Source organism: Oncorhynchus nerka, linkage group LG8 (assembly GCF_034236695.1).
Source record: "Oncorhynchus nerka isolate Pitt River linkage group LG8, Oner_Uvic_2.0, whole genome shotgun sequence".
NCBI lineage: Eukaryota > Metazoa > Chordata > Actinopteri > Salmoniformes > Salmonidae > Oncorhynchus > Oncorhynchus nerka.
In genome coordinates, this window is record NC_088403.1 from 33,572,287 (window position 1) to 33,595,605 (window position 23,319).

The 23,319-nt window shown below is 43.9% G+C and overlaps 1 pseudogene; it reads right to left on the reverse strand.

Moving 5' to 3' along the window:
• Positions 1 to 2,591: 2,591 nt before the first annotated feature.
• On the reverse strand, positions 2,592 to 23,319 carry LOC115133156 (ataxin-7-like protein 1; annotated as a pseudogene).

A 23,319-nucleotide genomic window follows, 5' to 3' on the forward strand; every position in this document is an offset into this window, starting at 1 on the left:
ATAGGGTGGTTGGTCGAGGGGATGGTGGGTGTATAACTGGACAATCTGGCAACCCAAAGGTTGTGTGTTTGAATCTCATCAAGGACAACTTTAGCATTTTAGCTAATTAGCAAATTTGCAACTACTTACTACTTCTACTACTTAGCATGTTAGCTAACCCTTCCCCTAACCTTAACCCTTTAACCTAACTCCTAACCTTAACCCCTAGCCTAGCTAACATTAGTCCCCTACCTAACATTAGCAATAACCACCTAGCTAACGTTAGCTAAAAACAAATAGGAATTCTTAACATATCATACGTTTTGGAAATTCGTAACACATTGTATGAATTGCAATTCGTAACATGTTGTACAAAATTGCAATTCGTAACATATATGAATTGAAATTCATAACATATTATACGAAAGGGATGATGGACATCCACAAATTAGTACATACCATATGAAATGCAGTGGAGGCTGGTGGGAGGAGCTATAGGAGGACGGGCTCATTATAATGGCTGGAATGGATAAATGGAATAGTACCACATATTTGACTCCATTCCAGCCATTACAATGAGCCTATCCTCCTATAGCTCCTCCCACCAACCGCCACTGATGAAAAGTAACATACCATACTAATTGGAGTGTTTCGGTTTACTTTTACTAAGTTATGTCTACCTCTGTGTCCAGGTTGGCGGCACCCAGTCTGTGAATTTTTGTTTTTTTGGATAGCCAAATTCAATTTTGGCATAAAAGCAACCTTGCCAAATAGCTTACCATATGGATTAATAAAATGTTGCTCAAATGTAATAACGTTTCTACAACAGTTGTGAATTCCTTTAGGAAAATGTGATTTTCAGCATTAAATGTTCTAGTGTGCTTAATAGTGAAGAGCTAGGCTAGGTGGAGAGATGGGGCTACCCACAGGTTCCATGGAATGCCATGATGATGGTGCCTTCCAATAACCTTATGGTCCTCGCTAGCAGGGTGTTGCAGCATTTTATTGCTATGCTACCGCAAACTGTCGCGTGAGCACCGAAAGTGTCGCTTAGCTAATCACGTGCTGAATAAAAATGTGGACATGGCAAACAGTGCACTCTAGGGCTAATGGTACGAAGATTGGCGCCAAGATGGTATATTATTCATTATAAACTGGGTGGTTCAAGCCCTGAATGCGGATTGGCTGACAAAACCTTTATTTTTACTGCTCTAATTGCGTTGCCTTATTGTTTAAATAACTCAAATATCAATAATATTAGGCTAATCATTCAAACATAGGCCTAAACGTCATGGCTGTAGGCCAGCAATATCTCACCATGTGATGTGTGTTTTAGACATTATTTAACAGGTATTATTGGCCTAAATATTGTTTAGCCAATGTCCACGTAATATAGTATTAATAACTAGTCGAAAAGTAGTTGGAACCAACTTCTTGCATAACCTACAAATGAGGTCTTCTGAAAAATATGGTTGTTGTGGTATTTGAGTAGACCTCTCGAGTTATAATCCCCCAAGACCAGACCCTGTCCTTTAGGCCCAGTGAGAAATACAACAAAAGGTGGCCACCGCTATCGGCCAGACAATTAACCAAAGGACCAGCATTAAACTATTATCATAAGAATGCTGTTTGCAATGGGGGGGAAAGCCCTCGGAATTCATTGACATGCTGCATAGTGTTGGAAACCTTTTATGTCATCAATTACATGCAAGCTGCCTTTGCCATTTAACCTACTGACAGCTTCTTGACATTTTGTAGCGCTAGTTGTCTATTTGCTATAATAACCACTTTACAACACACAAATATATAATTTTAAAAGTGAATAGAAAAGGCTCCTGCAAGCCTACCAATTCTGGCGATGAGGCGGCACCTGTTGCTGCACAGGCATAGTCTATAACGCAGAACTTTTCACAGGTGAATGGATAGGCTACTGTGAAGAATAGGATGAACACAGCTCTGTATTCGCTATCCCCACACACCAGGACTTCTTGTTCACTTCATTATGAGGGGAAGGATGCACCATGCCTAATATGGCTCAGATGCCAGTTTGTTCACCAACGCAATTATCAGGTCTGGTTCCAAAATGGATTCTTGCTCACCTACTAGACTGTATACCAAGTGATCGTTTGTGGTCACGTGTACAAGGGAACACAAAGATATCCTAAACATCAATACTACGCCCACCTCGGCCTTTACTCACTGCTCCAGTCCATATGGCACAATCTATACATTTTATATTAGGTGGGCCTTTAAAGTGCCACCCCTGCAGGAACGAGGGGAATTGACTTTGCAAGTGTACAGGGGACTAATTCAAGTAAAGGGAAATGTATGCGTGTCTGTCCTTCTTTCAGGCATAATTCATTGTGTACATCTTCACCCCACGGGAAACAAAGAAATCTCAATTGCATACTCCTCGCGTCCTCTCGTTTCCGCCTTCTAAAAACCCATTGGAGGAGAAGGTCAGAGGGGTGGGACCTCTGACTTCTCATCCAATGGGTATTGAGTACGCTTTTGAGTATGAAATTGAGATTCTCCCACGGAATTACTATCCTGCTATGCTGAATCATGCACCTGGGTGGAGTGATTCCATCAAGAAGGGACAGGACAAAACAGCAGGTAGAAAAAATATTTTATATAGATATATTTTTTATACAAAACATTGTCAAACCTGAAAATACACATCAAAATGTGTTGATAACACCATGGGGACAACAGGATAAAAGAGTCACCCAGGAGTAGAAAGCACATGATGGACGCCACCACAGACTGATAAGGTGAACCAGTGACTATTTCATAGTAAGAGCTGAACAAGAACCTGGTTCTGCTTTATTTAGTGAATACAAAAATAAGGCCTTACTTACTGAGACATCCATGTCTTGGGTTAAATGAGGAGACTGCACTGAACCACTAGTCTACTCAAGTCTGCTTCATTCTCTATAGTGCACTACTTAGGCACTGTATTTCCCTGATACAGTGCCTTTGGTTTGATCAGGGCACGCATATTAGGGCATTGGTCAAAAGTAGTGCACTACAGGGAACAGTGTGCCATTTCAGACCAACACGTAGGGAAGACCTCAATTGCATACTTCTCGTGTCCTCTCTCTTGCCGTCACTATCGAAACCCATTGGAGAAGGTCAGAATGGGCGGGACCTCTGGCTTTCTCATCCAACGGGTTTTGAGAAGACGAGGAGCGAGGACACGAGTTCAATTAGACTGCTTATCTGCTGTTCCACACTCAGTAAAAAAATAGCGAGGAGAGGAGAAGCAAAGTTAACATTCAGGAATAATACCTAGTCAGTCACGTGCCGTTTGCTTACCTAAATGACTGGAGAGGGGCATCGTGGCTCCAGACCTGACCAATCAGTAGTGCACACATTTTCAGTGATCGAACATTAACTTGTAATTGATGAGTTATAAACTGATATGTATTCTGTAGGTCTATTACTATTTTGGGACAAGTTACATGCCATCGACATTGACCACTAGCAGAAAGCGAGCATATATGAGTCATTTGAGTGTGTCGGAGGTCATCCGAGATGGTGAAAAGAACCAATACTTTCACCTACGAGAACTTCTAGAAATATAGTGCTGCAGGTGAGGGCCTAAGGACTTGGAAGAGAGTGCACTGCTGCAGAGGCAGGGTCTGAAGACAAAACGGCAGGCATAGAAACATTCCCCCACTGTACCTACTTTTCCCAGCCCCTCCCCCTGGACCATGCAGACCTACAGTGTTTGTGATTTCCCTTAGCCATTGGAGACACATTCAGTAAAATTGTTTTTTTTTAAGAATACAAAAAATAACCTTGTCTGAGATTCAGATAGCCTATACATTTCAAACTCTGGACCTCAAAGTCAGTTCCAATGCATTTTTTCATTGTTCCCATCTAAATTGGGGACTGATTTAGACCTGGGACACCAGGTGTGTGCAATTAATGATCAGGTAGAACAGAAAACCAGCAGGCTCCAGACCTCATGGGGTAAGAGTTGAGTACCCCTGCCCTACACTGTAGCCTAAAGTACACTGGTTTATAAAGGGGATTGAAGTCACAAGGAATACAGGCCTAGTCTTCATATTTACTGTTGTTGACAAAACACCTTTACAAATATATACAGTGCCTAGTGAAAGTCGACACACCCCTTGCACAGTCTTCGCATTTTGTAGCCTTACAATTCCATCTAAAAAGGGGAATACATTAGATGTTTTCCTTCCGATCTACAAAACCGTCAACGTTTTCAAAGCGAAAGAAAATGAAAGAACATTTTCAAAATTCATTACAAATAAAATCAAATAAAAAGTTGTTTTGATTGTGCGTGTCTTCCCACCCCAGAGTTCATACTGGGTGGGAAGCAAATATCTATAGAAATAGAAGTAGATTAACGATCTGGGCATATGAGGAAAAAGTGCAAAAGAGAGTATCCGAGAAAGCCTTATTCTTCCTTCAGGCAACCACTGAACATCCCCATGTATGGAACAGTAAGGGCGCTACCGCTGCTCTGAAAAACGCATCTAAAATAACCTAAAGTAACTTCCTATCACAAGAGACGGAAGTCAAATTCCTGTCTGGCAACCACCACATTGCTCTAAACGCCACCTTCGTTTTCAGATCCGGAAAGACAAAGGAGGAGAGGAGGAGAAGATTAGACTATTGAGATGCAGCCCATGTCAGTGATGTCCCTGTAGAGCGTCTATCACTGACAGAACAGAAGAACACACTGCAGTGGAACCAGAGGTATTAAAAGGAGTTGGCTAGTGCCATATTTACATTTCTGTAATGTACATATCAAATCAAGCACGTCTGTCAGAGACCAGTGGAAGAGAAAGAGAAGTCATGTTGAAAGGTAGAAACATTGGAAGAAGTGTGGAAAGGGAGAACCGCCGGCAAAAAGGACCCTTAAAAATACAAGTCACCAAGCGGTTAAAACACTTTAGCTCGAGTTCTTTTAGTAATAGGAGGCTTATAATAAATATTAAAAAATAATAAAATATACGTACACATTTCAACAATAACAACTATGATAATAATAATACTGTTTAAAAATTGACATACAAATATAATTTTGCTCAATGTCTGTAGCTCTACTCTGGTCAGTAAGAAAATTAAGAAATTATAAATTATTATACATCTAAGATCCAACACCATCGTTTTTCCATTTAGGGTGTAGGTCCTCTCTGTGTTGCAACATTTGAGACGAGGAAGAATAAAAACAATCCTCGATAACCTGAATTCTTCCTATTTTGAAAGACATTTCATGAAAAAGTGTCAGTATAAAGTCTTCCCTTGTGTGACAGACAGGTTGTTGTGTAGCCTCTGGAGTCCAGGAGGAGGAGAGTAAGTGCACTTTGAACTCTGGCATGCTGGAGAGAAGGGTGTGTGTGGTGAGGAGTGGAGGTCTGCCTGAGGAAGTTTTTGGACATGGGAATTCCTTCCTGGTCACCTGACCACACAGGAACAGGAAGCTACAACAACAAAATGTCTAAATGCATGTAGAGCTGTGATAAAGATGCCAACCTAAAGCAGGTTCCCTTTTCAGAGGGCAGTTTGTGATGATGAGTGTCTTGATTTGAGTGCTTCACCCTGGAACCATGGAGACTACCTCTGCAGAACCGCCAATTGGCTGATCAATGTGTGGGCGTGATTGTGGGGAGGGACCACACATCCTAATATGGGATGGGCAGTGTGAGAGGAGGAGCCAAATCATTCTGACCCACCAATGACTCCAAGTCCCAGAATCCTTCATGGGTACAGGTGCAGAGCGGAGTGACATCACTGTTAACAGGGCAGGGCCCTGTGGTACTGACATTGGGTCAAAGGTCACATATACTAGTCCAGCTGCCCAACATTCTGTCCATGTCTCCTGTTATTGTCAATGATGCAACTTGGACTGCAAGGGGAAAGAGAGAAACAGGGGGAGAGGAAGAGCAGGGGGAGGGCAAGAAAGTGAGATTCAAGTTGACAGTCAAGCTCAACCCATATCCAAAGACGACATCAATCTGTATAATCCATGACAGTAAAAATAAATATGAGGCAGGCTATTTTTATTTGAGCCAAGGTAACTTCAGTTGTCAAGTGAGGTGAATTACCATGTGAGTAACCAGGTGAGTTAGGTGTGTTTACCTGTCGAGGTGACTCGGGGCCTGAGGCCAGAAGTCCAGTGCTGTTCCTCCTGAAGATGCCGTCCAGCCCTGCTGCTGCTTTGGTCACCTTACTGGGCTTTCCTCCCCCTCCGTACGCACTGGGGCTCCTTCTCTTTCTCCCCTCCACCCCTCCTCCGTAGGCCAGGGGGCTGGGAGGAGGAAGGGAGCTGGGAGTAAGGGGTGAGGGGCTGGGGTGGTCCTTAGTGAGGGGGTAGGGTGTGGTGGTGGTTTGGTCAGGGTTGGAGTACCAGTCCTCAGCCCTGACCCCCACCTCCCTGGCACTGTGTCCTAAGGTCTTTCTCCTACCACTAAAGGGGGGCACACCAGAGCTGAGCATGGGGGTGGGAGTCAGAGTGTGGTAGCTGCTGTTGTTCCCCCTGAGAGTGTCAGAACTAGGTGGATGGGTGGTCCTCCTCTTCTTGGCCGCGCCACCAGTGGCCCCTGGGGGCCTGATGGGTTTGGTGGTAGTGCCATTACGGGGTTTCCCTAGGGCGGAGACAGGGGCCACGGGCTGGGAGGGGTCCCTGATGCCAAACAACCCTGCTGCTGATGCATCCTGGGGAAAGGCTGTGGTGTAGGGCCCAAGGGAGAAGGCTCCGTTGGTGGAGGGAGGGAAGGAGAGGGGGGGAGGAGGGCTGAGAGGGCTGGGGAGGGAGTGATGATAGAAGGGCTCCCGAGGGAGAGAGGGCTCTCAACAGCCAGGGGCACCTTTCTGTAACACAGCAGAGGACAGGGACGTTAGAAAAACCAGAGCAATAATGAAATATATATGGATTTACAGGGGTTCAGAGACATTTCTGTCTAGAATATGAGCTGGCTGCTGATGTCCTATGCCAGAGCCCCAGCAGAACCAGGTCATACTAACATCCGCCATTCCACACCTATTAATAGTGTCTATGAGTATCTGTGTGTCTTCCCCAGACAGCTAAACTCACTTTCTCCATAGAACATCTCAGAAGTCTAAAGCTGGATGTATATACATTGGAGTTTGTCCCAGAGCCCCAGAACAACGGGCCGACAAAATCATTTATGCTGGTACAATTAACACACGCACACACTTTCCTCACCTCCACATCTGAGCGTTGACATGTTTCTCCACCATGCAGTGTAACGCCAGCCTCATCCTGTCCCACCGCCGGTCAAACACATAGTGACCACGTCCCATCAGCCTGCTGCTGAACGCACAGCACTGAGACACGGAGGGAGGGGTTAACACAATCAGAAACAAAATATATAGATCATATCAGCCTGTATGGATTGCTTCAAGCTAGGAGTGTAACAGTTCACCAAACCCATGGTTCGGTACGTATTGAGGTTTTGGGGTCATGGTTCGGTTCGGTTTCGGGACAGCGGGAAGACTGAAATGCCATTCACAATGTTCAGCATTCACAATGTTCCTGGTATTGTCTGTTGTGACAGGATTGTTATGTTGGTTTCCACTCTGACGCGGCGTTTGTAACCATGTGGGAGGTGGGAATTTACCAGTTGTGAAGTCGTAAATCCCAGTGGGCTGCATTCATGTGATTTGAACTCATTGAGAAACGCAGATTGGCTAAAAGTACAGCTATTATACAGTTATATAGTTCAAATCCACATCCACGTTGTCTAAATCATGTTTTGTTGTTGCATTTAACTTCTAAAAACGCTGTTATAGAGGCCATTTCCTTAGTAGGTGACGTCAAAGGTCAGTATGTGGGAGAAGGGGAGAGCTCAGGATGATAGACGAGATTCCTACGAGTAATAACGAGTTGGAGGACTGTTTGAGTGGTAAATTCCCACATCCATCTTGGTGATGACACTGTCTCCTTCAGTGCCAGTGAACTTTGCAATGTGACTCGGGCACTTTCACAAGGTGCTGCCGGAAACCCCCTATTTTCAACCACCGAAAACAGGCGCATATCCGCGGCTATAAACCAAAGACAGTAAAAAAATATATATAAACATAGCCTACCTATCGCTCTTGTAATTTCTTCAGCCCGGTAAGAATCAGCTGCCAAGGGCTGCTTGCATGCGGTATACTGAGGTGATGTCAACGTATTTGTCAACATTTGAGGTGTTGGCAGCTGCATAGGCTATTCTCGCTGAGCAGTGGCGACATGCTGTTAACGTTTTACCCACAACTCTATGTCCACCGCTAATGTAATCTACTAGGAATGCAAAATGTTCCCAAACGGGAGATGTAAAACGATGGAGGATCCTCCAATTCTGGTTTATCGACCCCACTATAGAACTAGTTCCTGGCTGCGCCTCACAAAACATTAATCAAAATTAAAATCTTAATTGGCGCATAGCTTGTTTTAATGGAATAGACTGAAATGGGGGGGGGGGGGGGGATAACCTATAGGTCTAGTGCTTCTTATCTTGTAATATTTGTATGTATTCATTTGTGTTTACAGTGAGGAACAAACTGAGGTCTTCGTACCGAATGGTTCAGTACGAATACGTGCATCGTTACAGCCCTACTTCAAGCAGTACGGTGACATGGCAATAGCTCCGCAGCCATTACTAAGGCATTGCTCTGAAGCATTACCATCAGGCCGGCTGAGGTTTCCACCTTGTCGCTTACACAATCAAATCTCTACAAATAGTGCGTGGCGGGGGGGGGGGGGGCTGGGAGATATTGACATAAAAGTAATTTAACGATACATTTGGTTCGATAACAATAAATACACTCTTTTTTATTATTTAAAAAAACAAACTTTCCATTAGGGGCAAGGATCTAATTTTACAGTGCCAAGTTAGACATGAAAGAAGTCAGCTATTTCATCTAACATGTTCAAGGAATGGATGGATACTTTGAAATAGGATCCAGAATGATCAGATTTATTTTGGGCTGCTAGAGATTAATTTGCCTGCATCCTTTGTTTTTGTACATATGATACATCATTTACCACCTGAGGAAGTGGGAACTCAAAACACATGATCTATATTGCTAACCCTAAATATATGATACTGATGCTAGACAGCCATGTAAAGGATCCAACAGTAAATGTAATGTCCAACAAAAACTCCCCATTGGTAGGCATCAATAGACGACTTGATGTATTGACTGCAAATGGCACGTTCCGGCAGCTCATCATCTTAATTACATACCCTGTTTGGAAAGTGGTGTACGTTCCTCAATATTGAGAGTTGAGAAAAATTGAATTTTTTAACAACAGTAAAATACTATTTAAAAAAGTTGTTTTCCCTCAATTCCATTTTGAAACGTTGCTCAATGGTTATATGCTTGCGCTTATCAGAATGCATCTGTCCCTTCACATGGTGCGCAAAAGTGGGGAGAGAGAGTGAGACCGGGCAGCAAAACAGGGACAGGGAAGATACTGTACTTTCAACGCAGAAAGCAGGTTAATGCACATTACAGTTAACAGAATAACGCTTTAGAACAAAAACATTGTGTAGCATATTCACCGAAAATTACAGACGTAAGCAAAATGCTTCGGTAAGAGGGCAATGTCCGTGTCGGTAGTTTTCGGTTTTATCTTCCCAGCTCTAGGGAAGGGGCTTAGGGCTGATTTCAGTCTGGGTGTTAGACTGAGATAAGGGAACACTTCATAAAGAATTTACAAGTAGTTTATCAACCATTTATTTGTTTACAGATATTTGAGAAGCAGCTGAATTTTTGTGATTACTTACAAACCCTTCGGTACAAATTATACAGTTGAATTCGGAAAATTACATACACCTTAGCCAAATACATTTAAACTCAGTTTTTCACAATTCATGAACATTTAACCCTAGTAAAAAATTCCCTGTCTTAGGTCAGTTAGGATCACCACTTTATTTTAAGAATGTGAAATGTCAGAAGAATAGTAGAGAGAATGATTTATTTCAGCTTTTATTTCTTTCATCACATTCCAAGTGGGTCAGAAGTTTACACACACTCAATTAGTATTTGGTAGCATTGCCTTGAAATTGTTTAACTTGGGTCAAACGTTTCGGGTCGCCTTCCACAAGCTTCTCACAATAAGTTGGGTGAATTTTAGCCTATCTCTCTATTTCTGGTGTAATGGAGTCAGGTTTGTAGGCCTCCTTGCTCACACACGCTTTTTCAGTTCTGCCCACAAATGTTCAATAGGATTGAGGTCAGGGCTTTGTGATAGCCACTCCAATACCTTGACTTTGTTAACCTTAAGCCATTTTGCCACAACTTTGGAAGTATGCTTGGGGTCATTGTCCATTTGGAAGACCCATTTGCGAACAAGCTTTAACTTCCTGACTGACGTCTTGAGCTGTTGCTTCAATATATGCACATAATTTTCCTGCCTCCTGATGTCATCTATTTTGTGAAGTGCACCAGTCCCTCCTACAGCAAAGCACCCCCACAACATAATGCTGCCACCCCCATGCTTCACATTTGGGATGGTGTTCTTCGGCTTGCAAGCATCCCCCTTTTTCCTCCTAAAATAACAATGGTCATTATGGCCAAACAGTTATATTTTTCTTTCATCAGACCAGAGGAAAGTTCTCCAAAAAGTACAATCTTTGTCCCCATGTGCAGTTGCACTTCCTTGCTGAGCATCCTTTCAGGTTATGTCAATATAGGACTCGTTTTACTGTGGATATAGATACGTTCATACCTCTTCACAAGGTCCTTTGCTGTTGTTCTGGGATTGATTTGCACTTTTCGCACCAAAGTACGTTCATCTCTAGGAGACAGAACGCATCTCCTTCCTGAGCGGTATGACGGCTGAGTGGTTCCATGGTGTTTATACTTGCGTACTATTGTTTGTACAGATGAACGTGGCACCTTCAGGCGTTTGGAAATTTCTCCCAAGGATGAACCAGACTTGTGGAGGTCGACAGCTTTTATTCCTGAGGTCTTGGCTGATATCTTTTGATTTTCCCATGATGTCAAGCAAAGAGGCACCGAGTTTGAAGGTAGGCCTTGAAATACATCCACAGGTACACCTCCAATTGACTCAAATGATGTCAATTAGCCTATCCGAAGCTTATTAAGCCATGACATCATTTTCTGGAATTTTCCAAGCTGTTTAAAGGCACACTCAACTTAATGTATGTAAACTTCTGACCCACTGGAATTGTGATACAGTGAATTACAGTGAAATAATCTGTCTGTGAAACAAATTTGGGAAAATTACTTGTGTCATGCACAAAGTAGATGTCCTAACCGACTTGCCAAAACTATAGTTTGTTAACAAGAAATTTGTGGAGTGGTTGAAAAACGAGTTTTAATGACTGCAACCTAAGTGTTTGTAAACTTCCGACTTCAACTCTACATATTTTTGCACATAGCTACCTTAATGTTAAATGTTGGGTAGACAGGTACCTATCTCTGTACAAGACACTTAACCCAAATTGCTCCTGTAAGTCATCCTGAATAAGAGCGTCTGCTAAATGACTAAGGGTACAGGTACATACCCCCAGTGGTTGAGGGTGGTGAGGGGAGTAGTGGCAGGATGGTCGGTCATCGTCTCTGTCAGGGCCATCTGGTGTTCCTGGGTCGCCCTCATCACTGGACAGACGACCGTCCCTGTCCCCTCCTGCCCTCTGCCAGACAGGGACTGGGGGGTCCTGTGTTGCGCCTGGGGGGACGGGGTTGGAGGATAGGACAGCAGCACCCCCACTACCAGGTACCCTGCACACAGAGAGGGAGAGAGAGAACGAAAAAGAGAGACAGGCAGAAAGAAATAAGAGAAAGTGAAAGGAAGAACATGTTTAAAACTAGACACTAACATGACCTACAAATACTAACAAGTGTCAAAATCAGTTTGTTTCACTTTGATTATGATTCTCCTATCAACAGTAGGTTACACCCCCTAGTGGTGTGAGTTTCAACTGACAGTGATTTTCACAATCAAATAAGTTAATTGGTTGCGTACACAGATTTGCAGGTGTTGCAGAAGGTGCAGGAAAATGCTTATGTTACCAGCTCCAACAGCGCAGTAGAATGTCTTACAAATATGCAACTTTGGTCTAACTTTGGTCTAATATTACTGAGCAGCAAACACAGCATCTTCATTGAAAAAATGTAACAAGCATGATTCCATTGAATGAATAGAAGCTATACATTGACTTTGGCCTCAGTGCTGCCCCCTACCTGGGTCTGTGTGCATTAGCCAGCCGCCGTTTGAGAGTGGAGACGGTTCTGCCATTGTGGCAGTGGGGGGGCAGGGTGGAGGGGGTAGTATCATTGGCACGGGTGCTCTGACTGCCCCCCTGTGACTCCCTCCTCTGCCCTCCCGCCTTATCTTTCTCCTTTGCCCCCTCCTTATCTTTCTCCTTCGCTCTGCCCTTGTGTTCCGCCAGGAGGATATCAAACTCTTTCTGCCTGCCTGGGACGGCCCTTCGGTGGATCAGGGAGTGAGTCTGGAACACACACACAATATAATAACAAAGACAGGTGGACACAAAAGGGCAATAAGAACACATTTAAATGAGACTTAAATTAGTTTTACCACGGTATCAAGGAAAATAAAGCACACGAGGCAAAATGAAGTAGTGCGCACGTATGGTCAGAATAAACTGTGTAGCCAATCAAATGTGAGGTCAGAGGTCAGTGTGTCTCACCTTGCAGGTGAGTGATCGCGTGCAGGACCGTTTGCTCTCTGGGTCTTGGACTCCACAGTGCTTGTTCGGGTCAAACACCCTGCCTGTAAACACCAGACAGCCATCAAAAACCAAACCATCACGGCTGATTTCAGAATTTTGTCTTCCAGAGTAACATGAAGTCATCTTTTGCCAAGAGATCTTGAATGACGGGAGAGAAGTGTCTTACAAAGTTGTCTTATAGGACCTACAGTAGACTGTTCTTTGACTGAAACTTCCCAAATTCCACTGAGAAGTTTCCCCTATGTTAAACAGTTCAATTGTCCCTGTAATCTCTACATGTCATCTCTACATGTCATCTCTATAATCTAGGTAGTTATGGGAGTGTGCGTGTGTTTGGGAGATGAGGCGTGTGTGTGTGTGCATGCGGGAGATTAAAAGTGCGTGTGTGTCGAGATGAAAAGTGTGTGTGTGTCTCTCATGTGTTTAGGAGATGAGAGTAGAAGAGGCCAGTTGGGAGTCCCAAGCGGTGGGAAGGTTTTTAAGGAGCAGAAGCCTTGGCAGCAGTAGCTCATGAATTACACTTGTAAATCAAAGAGTTGGAGTGACGCACAGCACAGAGACAACAACATATGGGGGGGAGGGGGGAGACTGGGAAAAGAGAGAGGCAAGAGGAGTAAAGGAAGAGAGGAGAAAGGCAAGAGAGAGAGAGAGAGGGAAAAGACAGAGCGGCGGAAGAACAAAGAGATAGGAAAGTTGGAAAGAGATGTACGAGGGAAGTCTCCTCATCCACAGCAGAATTAGCAAGGCCCCAGTGCATAGGATTAGTGTTGAGCAACAGCCTCCACTCTCTCGTCTTTCAAAACAGCCCCCACCCATGCCAAGTTCCTAACCCATCAGATGAATCTGTTCATGCCCCATCACTCTCATGACTGGGCAGCTTTCAAAGGTTAGGGGAGATAAGGAATATGGAGGGCTTTTACACTTATAAACATAGGCTATATATTTATACCATGACCTTTATAGTGCTGAGCAAGACATGCACATTCCTGGTGGTAGAATTGAAGTTGCTACACCTTAAATTCTTCCCTACCAGATAAAAGGTACATTAATACATCGTATGTTCTCTCCATCCGTCTTTGTGTCTGTTCACCTAGGAGGAGGATGATGTTGGCTGATCTCTGGTCAGTTTTGATCTCTGATTATAATAATTTAGATATAATATATGCTATTTAGCAGACGCTTTTATCCAAAAAGCAACTAACATCAAGCATTAATACATTGTCCGTGTGGGTGGCCCCAGCGGGAAAACGAACCCATGATCATTGGCGTTGTAAGCACCATCCCACCAACTGAGCCACACATGGTAATGAAGGTAGGATTGGGGTTAGGGTACACTGATCCTAGATCTGTGGTTAGACTGTGTTCTCACCTGACAGTCTCCTATGAGGCCTGGGGGTCTTGGTTCCATTCTGCTGTTTCCTGTCCAGGGGGGTTGCGGGGGTCCGAGGGGAGGGAGAGGGTCTGCGGTGATTCAGGGGAGGGGTGAGGGGGTAGAGGAGGGTCGTTTGTCCAGGGAGAGCGAGCCGGGCTGGGCCGGTGGTCCACCAGGGAGGGGTGTGGTGGAGCAAGGGGTGGTTGGCCCGCGGCCGTTCACCAGCTTTTCCCGAGACCCCTGAGGGGAGCTGGGGGATCAGGGAGGGTTTGAGGGAGGAGGGAGAGGAGCAGGAGGAAGAAAAGCAGTTGACTCTGACGTGTGTTCCCCTCTCTGCCCGGCCAAGACATGGCATCTTCTCCAGACTCACTACTGGCAATGACACACTGGGGGGAGAGAGAGAGAGAGAGAGGGATGGCGCGACAGATAAAGCAAGAGAGTGAGAGGAACGATATAGAGAGGGGGGTGCTAATTGATTGAGTAGAGAGTTGTGGGATTGTTTTTATTCAAAAAAATAACCATGACAGGGATTCGATGCAGGACGTGTCTGCATGTTCACAAGATTTGGCCTGTTTGTGCACCCACCATGTCTTGCTGCGGACACCCTTGGGAGGGTAGACAGCGAGCGGGGCCTTGTTGAAGCGGGAGTGGGGGTAGTCTCTGGGGACCCTGAAGGGCAGAGGGGGAGTAGGACCCGGGGTGGGGGACACTGCCACATTGGGCTTCACAGAGACCACTGGACCCCTGGAGGGACACGGGGAGCCGTGCCGACGCTCTGAAACACACACACACACACACACACGGTCAGGAGATATACAGACTGAATACAGACTGAGCGTGAACCCACCTGGTAAACACCCAGCATCATGAAAATGTCTTAACACTGTAGATCACTGACTGGTCAGTTATTCACACAATGAATCTGTGATGTTTGTAAGTGATCCATGGCTCCAGACTGCGACCATTTGACTTGAATGTTATTAGTGGTCGCATCGGTGCGAGCTGCACATTTTGCATTGTCACTCACTCAAACCTTCCTCTTTTTTGGGCAGCTAAAAACACAATTTGGTCAAACAGTGAAGTACATTATACTCATGATTCCTATAAAGGAAGTGTCTGATTGTATAACATCTCAAAATCCAATTGCAGGAAAAACACAGCTTTGGAAGCAACTACGGTTGTCCCTGTCGAAGAGAGGAGGGTCTCAGCTTTTTATATGTATAATTTTGTTGTGTTACAGCCTGAATTTAGCACGGATTAATTTGAGATGTGTTTGTCACTGGCCTACACACAATATCCCATAATATCAAAGTGGAATAATGTTTTTCAAAATGTTTACAAATTAATAACAAATGAAAAGCAGAAATGTCTTGAGTCAATAAGTATTTAACCCCTTTGTTATGGCAGGCCTAAATAAGTTCACGAGTAAAAAATAAGAAGTTGCATAGACTCACTCTGTGTGCAATAATAGTGTTTAACATGATTTTTGAATGACTACCTCATCTCTGTACCCCGAACATACAATTATCTGCAAGGTCCCTCAGTCGAGCAGTGAATTTCAAACACAGATTCAACCACAAAAACCAGGGGGATTTTCCAATGCTTCGCAAAAAAAGGCACCGATTGGTAGATGGGTAAACAATTTAAAAACAGACATTAAATATCCCTTTGAGCATGGTGAAGTTAATAATTACACTTTGGATGGTGTATCAATACACCCAGTCACTACAAAGATACAGGTGTCTTTCCTAACTCAGTTGCCGGAGAGGAAGGAAACCACTCAGGGATTTCACCACGAAGCCAATGGCGACTTTAAAACAGTTACAGAGGTTAATGGCTGTGATAGGAGAAAACTGAGGATGGATCAATAACATTGTAGTTACTCCACAATACTAACCTAATTGACAGAGTGAAAATAAGGAATCCTGTACAGAATACAATTATTCCAAAACCTGTATCCTGTTTGCGACAAGGCACTAAAGTAATACTGCAAAAAATATGGAAAAGCAATTGACTTTTTGTCCTGAATACTAAGTTATGTTCAGGGCAAATCCAATAACATATTACTCACCATTTTTTTTAAAGCATAGTGGTGGCTGCATAATGTTATGGTTATGTTTGTAATCGTTAAGGACTGGGGAGTTTTTCAGGATAAAAAGAGAAACGGAACGGAGCTCAGCACAGGCAAAATCCTAGAGGAAAACCTGGTTCAGTCTGCTTTCCACCAGACACTGGAAGATGAATTCACCAGGACAATAACCTAAAACATGAAGCCAAATCTACACCGGAGCTGCTTACCAAGAAGACAGTGAATGTTCCTGAGTGGCCGAGTTAGTTTTGAATTAAATATGCTTGAAGACCTGAAAATGGTTATCTAGAAATAATCAACAATATGACAGCGCTTGAAGAAGTTTTTAAAGACAAATTGGCAAATGTTGCATATAGAATTTTTCTTCCACTTTGACTGGGTATTCTTTTGTAAATCGTTGACAAAAATGAAAGACAATTCATTTTAAATCCACACAACAAAACGTGGAAAAAGTTAAGGGGTGTGAATACTTTCTGAAGGCACGGTATCCCTCTCATTATTACCTCAGGTCCACCATATTTGTAGGTTATTAAAAAAATAATCTAACGGAGTTCTAGGCTAATTGTTTGAACATGCGCGGTGATATATAAATATATTTTGATTTGTTGAACACTTTTTTGGTTACTACATGATTCCATATGTGTTATTTCATAGTTGTGATTCCTTCACTATTATTCTACAATGTAGAAAATAATCAAAACAAAGAAAAACCCTGGAATGAGTAGGTGTGTCCAAACTTTTGATTGGTCCTGTATGTTGCGTGACAACGTTTTTATATGGGTGCGACCAAATCATGAACTGGTGATCCATATTGCAGTAGAGGGCATTGGAGAGAGACAGAGAGAGGAAAGGATAGAGAAGGAAGGAGGACTAAAGGAGAGGAAACTTACGGTTCTGGCTATGCATGTCTTTGAGGGAGGTGGGGGGGGGGTGAGGAAGGTGGGGAGGTCCTTTACTCTCTCTCTGCCTCACTGGGACTCTATTCCCCAGACACCTAGTCGGGACAGAGGGACATGTCAAAAACACACACAGCCACTCCCACTCCCCCTCCCACACACACACACACACACGCACACACGCTCTCGCACACACCCACACGTGCTCTCCCACACGCTCTCGCACACCCACGAGCTCTCCCACACACCCACACGTGCTCTCCCACACGCTCTCGCACACCCACGCCACACACGAGCTCTCCCACACACCCACACGCGCTCTCGTACGCACACACCTCATTAAATGCTTATTGTAGACCTACTACGCATGCAGACTTTGCACTAAAATTAGTGAGGAAAGCTTGTGAACTGTGCAGCGGGGATAAAAATAATGCATTATATCACTGTCAGCAAATAAAACTATTCATGATTATTCATTTTGTTCTGCCCTGGCAATTTCCTAAATAGACTTGGCCCCGGCACCACAGCCATCCTGCCAACTGTCCTCAGACAACTACTGTCTGACAGGCTGTATCGCCCACTCCACAGAATCTGTCTCGTTGGTCACAGTTTAGTGACTGAAAGTGTGAGGAGCCAATACGATGACAGTGTGTGGGAATGACAGGGAGATTGCCTTACCTTGCCAATGAGTGCTGAAATACCAACAGCTCGTTAGAACAACAGGGATGAATGAGCACACAGATTAAGCAGGTGTCAGGGCGTGTGTGTGTATGTGTGTGTATGCCAGGCGGCAGTCGTGCGTGTGTTCCAGGTGTGTGTGAGTGTGTAACTGCGTCCGTCAGGCAGGTGTATGTGCAGGTGAGTAAATAGGCAAAGGTAAAGCAGAGGGGGCAGCTGTATTGGGAGCTAGGACCAAAGTCCACCTCATTCAGGTATGCAGCAGTAGTTACACAGCAGCCCATTCAGATTCACACACAGATTGGTTACTTACAACTGTAGTTTAGAGTACATTGAACAATGCACGCAAGTCTAAATCTTGTGCATCTGCCCTTCCAAGGTACAAGCGATCCCCTAACACAGATCTAGGACCAAAATACCCCTATCCTAACCTTAAACATTATTCAGGGGGTTTAAAACTCTATCGGTGGTTAGAGGCTACGTCTACAGAGTCCCTCAAGCCCGTTGCCATGGCATTGCCGAGCGAGTGAAGCGGTGGCTAGCGTGAGAGCCCTGTGAGCCTAGCAGCCACAGGAAGTAGGAAGCTGAGAGTCAGCATCGCACTGAGAGCTCAGCTGGGTTTGTTTACATCCTCACTGTCACCGCTAGAGGAAGACACCCACCACAGAGAGAGAAAGAGAGAGAGGAGAGAAGCGCCAAACGCTTCTGCAACAGCCAATACGTTTCATAACATGACACACACAACGCAGCACATCACTAAACTGCTCTATACAAATCAACACTACACTAAACCTCACACTATCACTGCAGCTGCTTCAACACATCAACTGCCCACACTGGCACCAAAGCAAAAGCACACAAACAACTAACTGCCTCGCCAACACACTACACTGCAGGGAGTGCCAGCCCACACATCAAAGTCAGGAAACGAAACTAAGCTGAGAGGAGAGAGCCTGCAAGGAGTTCAATTCATCCAGGACCATAAGGGCAGTCACCAGACAACACACACACACCCTATGAATAACAGTCTAGATCATACACACATTCTCTGAATGACACACACCCAACCTCTGAATAACATACAAAAGCTTTTCCGTTAAACTGCTTAGTCAGCCTCCGCCGCCAGCTACAGATGGGCAGAGAGAGAAACAGAGCTGGGTATCAACTGTCTGTCTGACTCCTGCAGACTGGCTGGCTGTCAGAAAGAGTATTTCTCCACACACACACACACACACACACACACACACACACACACACACACACACACACACACACACAGCTGGAGGAGCATAGCTGAAAGGCATTTGACCCCTGAGCAGAGCTGACCTCAGAGCTTGTCAGTGAACAGCTGTTGTGAGAGGAAGATTTCCTGTTTCCCTTAACCACAGATCTAAGGTCAGATTTACATGCGTTATAACCAGATTGTCATGTCTGAGAGGACTGCAGCTGGAGGCAGCAACCTGCAGGGGGCAAGAGAGAGCACTCAAGGGGGGCGTGTGTGTGCATATGCATGTGTGTTTTGCCTGTCTCTTGGCACAGACAGACTCCTCGCTCTAGGACATGTGCAGCCAGCCAGCAGCAGATGTAAGTGCGCTCCGTTCACTGGGGATCAACGAGAGCATAAGCAGACGGACAGACAAGAGCTGGTTTTCAATTATTATTATTTTATCTTTAACTCTGCGTTGTTGGAGAAGAACCTGTAAGTAAGCATTTCACTGTTAGTCTACACCTGTAGTCTACAAAGCATGGGACATATAAAATATGATTCTGATCTGGTCCAGCACTGACCAATGTTGGGGGGGCTCTTACTGTAATGGGTTAGAGTTAGGGGTCTTACCATAGTGGGTCTGGGTAATGTGTCAAGGTCAGGGTGGTTTGTACTGTAAGGGTAGTGTCAGAGTTAGGGTGGTACTTAAAGCTAGTGTGTTAGGGTTCTTACTGTAGTGTGTTTGGGTAGTGGGTAGGGGTGAGGGTTCTTACTGTAGTGTGTTTGGGTAGTGGGTAGTGTGTAGGGGTTAGGGTTCTTACCGTAGTGGGTGAGGATGCCCTGGGGTTTGACCACTTGGTTGCAGACATGGCAGACGACGAGACAGAAATCCTCCTGGTTGGGAAACTGGCCAAACACGTGCATCTCTACAGAAGACAGAGACAGGAACAGAGGTGAGTAAAGGGACAGGGGCTGAACTGGGAGTAGAATCAGAAAGCTGCCTAGACATTTTTTTTATTTAACTAGGCAAGTCATTTAAGAACAAATTATTATTTACAATGTGGGCAGAATTGAAAAAGCGTGTGCGAGCAAGAAGGCCTACAAACCTGACTCCATTACACCAGCTCTGTCAGGAGGAATGGGCCAAAACTCACCCAACGTATTGTGGGAAGCTTGTGGAAGGCTACCCAAAACATTTGACCCAAGTTAAACAATTTAAAGGCAATGCTACCAAATACTAATTGAGTGTATATGAACTTCTGACCCACTGGGAATGTGATGAAATAAATAAAAGCTGAAATAAATAATTCTCTTTACTATTATTTTGACATTTCAGATTCTTAAAATAAAGTGGTGATCCTAACTGAACTAAGACAGGGAATTTTTAAAAGGATTAAATGTCAGCAATTGTGAAAAACTGAGTTTAAACGTATTTGGCTAACGTGCATGTAAACTTCCGACTTCAACTGTATGTATGTATGTATGTATGTATGTATGTTAGAGGTCGACCGATTATGATTTTTCAACACCGATACCGATTATTGGAGGACCAAAAAAAGCAGATACTGATTAATCTGCCGATTTGTGTATATGTGTGTATATATATATATATATATATATATATATATATTTGTAATAATGACAATTATTTCTCTCATTGGAAATTCTGGTCCAACACTTTTAACTGCTAGGCTACCTGCCGCCCTATTTATTAACAATGAAAATGCTTTGTATGAAGTACATTTAATTACCCATGTGACATTATTAAATACAAGGATGACATTTGAAATGGTTAATTGAATAAAAACAAAACAACTTTTAAATGTAGTGTTTATGACGTTCACTCCATTTAAAAAAAAGACATATCTGTAGCCATCGATGATGGTAGCCTACACACGTTTCACGCTTGTTGATTTTGTTGGCCAATCAAAGCTGCTCCACAGTCAGAGGTTCCATGTGTGGCAAGGGAAGTGAGAGGTCTCTAATCAATGCAAAATGGAATTAAAAGTTAGCTAAATAGTTAGCTAAATAAGAAGGAGTGGGCTTCAACAAACAACCAAGAGGTGGGCTGTTGTTTAATCTGAATCATGGTGTTGCCATTTGTTTACAAGGATGGGGAGTGCAGTAATTGTAGCCTCAATGAGCTAGTTATCTAGCTTGCTAACTTGCTATCTTAGCTATCTTCTTTATATCGATTGGATGCAGTAAAAACAGGCACGCTCATTGGATGATAAATAAGCAGCAGCTAATGTTACAAGTTTGCCTAACTAGCGCGGGCCAGCGTGGGTACTTTCTGGTCACTCAGTCTCATAAATACACACCGGCCCCTCCTCCGAGCAGAACCATCTGCGTCTCTCCCTCACGCAAGGGCACAGATTAAAAAGATACATAACATTTTTTTTTTAAAACATGTATTTCGACTATCCGGATATGCGAGAAAAAAAATCCTGATATTATTCTAATAGTGAAATTATTTCAAATGCCATCCCTAAACAACGGGTATAGTACTTGTAAAAGCGCAACTATTTTTTTTTCATCTGTCTCTGCCAAGACAAATGAGAACAGTGTGTAGCTTACTGCCTCGCCTGCCTGCCAGAACAACAGAAACTGCCAAAACAGTGCTGCTGAAACAATCTGTCTTTCGTGAATGAGCGCTACCCAGGCAGAGAGAAACATACCGTCTGTCAGACACCCGCTGAGAAATTTTGTAAAGCGGGGATAACATTTTTCTATATTTGTGCATTGTCAAGTCTCACTTATCCTCGTAAACAACATTGTAAGATAATGAATTGAATTATAGACTACATCAGCTGTTGACCTATGTAGCGGAGAGAAGGCATAATGCTGAGTTTACCATATGACTATGGGCATAATCGCTGTCTGGCACTAATCTCAGAGATGATTAGGCTATAGGTCTGTAATGACATCACTCAGTCATCTTCAGCACCAGTTAGCTATTACTGTCTGCTTGACACATGGTATGACCTCATCAGCTGATGGTGTGTGTGTGTCTCACAACCTGCCCGACTCTTGGCCGGGGATCAACAACACTGGGAGACTCCATTCTGGCTGAGTGAGAGGATCTCCTTACCTTTAACCATTAGGGGGTCCAGGGGAAACACAACTGGCCTTAGATCAGTATCTAAAGGGCAAGTCAATCTTACTCTGTCTCAGTGTGTTTAGCCTGGGATCAGCAGTCAGAACATATTGGTGATTTGGTGATTCCAGTCTAGCTGGGACTGAGAGATACTGCTTTTGCACTCAGAGTCTGGCTGAACTGAAGACTGGGGAGTTAGTACTGAAGTTGTACTACACTTGAATGTCTGTCACTCTGGGTGGCCCTCCAACCTATAGTCATCAAATCCCCTCATTTTTACAGTGTAGGTAGAGCCAAGAGCCTCTAGGGTACAACACGCGTGACATTTCTTGCTTGACCAATATCATGGCACTAAATATCAATCCATTTGTAATTAACAAACGCGGAAATTCATTTTCATGCATAAAACACATTTTTTATCTTCATAATAAACAGTGTTAGGAAAAATGTATGCTGTGGTCGTCCCTTAGCTTCGAATTTGACAGGCTGTGCTGTGTTGTGTGGCTGTAGTCTTAAAATATGCAAGAATGTTGGCAAGAATGCTGGAGTGACAACTGGAGCGTCTTCAGTCCACAAGAACAAGAACAACAAAAAACAAGGCTCAGGTGACAGTCACTACAGCACGTTTTGATCAACCTTACCTTCTTTGCTGAGTTTAGTTCCTTCCCAGTTGTGGTACAGCTCTTTCAAGCGGTTGTCGACGAGCGAGTCTGTATTTAAAAAATATAAGAAAATAGAGTTCATTTTAGAGTTCATGTGCGATCGGTTAGTTGGTGGTTGGGGGGTGGAACACAAATCTCACGCACGCCACGCTGAAACGTGTCATTACGTCTAGCTAGATAGCTAGCTCGCAGCTGTAACGTTATCTGACGAGCTGCCTTGATAAATCAAGGAAACTGTCACCAACAAGCAACGAAAGTTATCGTAGCCAGGACAGACATCAGTAAACGAACCCATGCGCATTACGAACATATTGAGAATGCATCAATTGAATACCGAGCATTTGTAAACATGAGTTTTATAGATTTGTTATGAATTTGGTAACTAGCTAAATATGTTTCAGTTTTGACAGATGCGTGGAGGACAACTCAACACTGTTCGCACGTGCCATTTTTATAGAAATGAATGACAACATTGGACTTGCACTTACTGTCACTTAATTTTGCTGCGCTGATAAAAGTTGACCAAGGTTTACACAGGAACGTATCCGGATTTGGTAGTTGGCGAATCAATGTCGCCATTGCACTTCCTTCTTGTTGCTGGATTTTTTTCCATCTACTTCGCAGTAAAC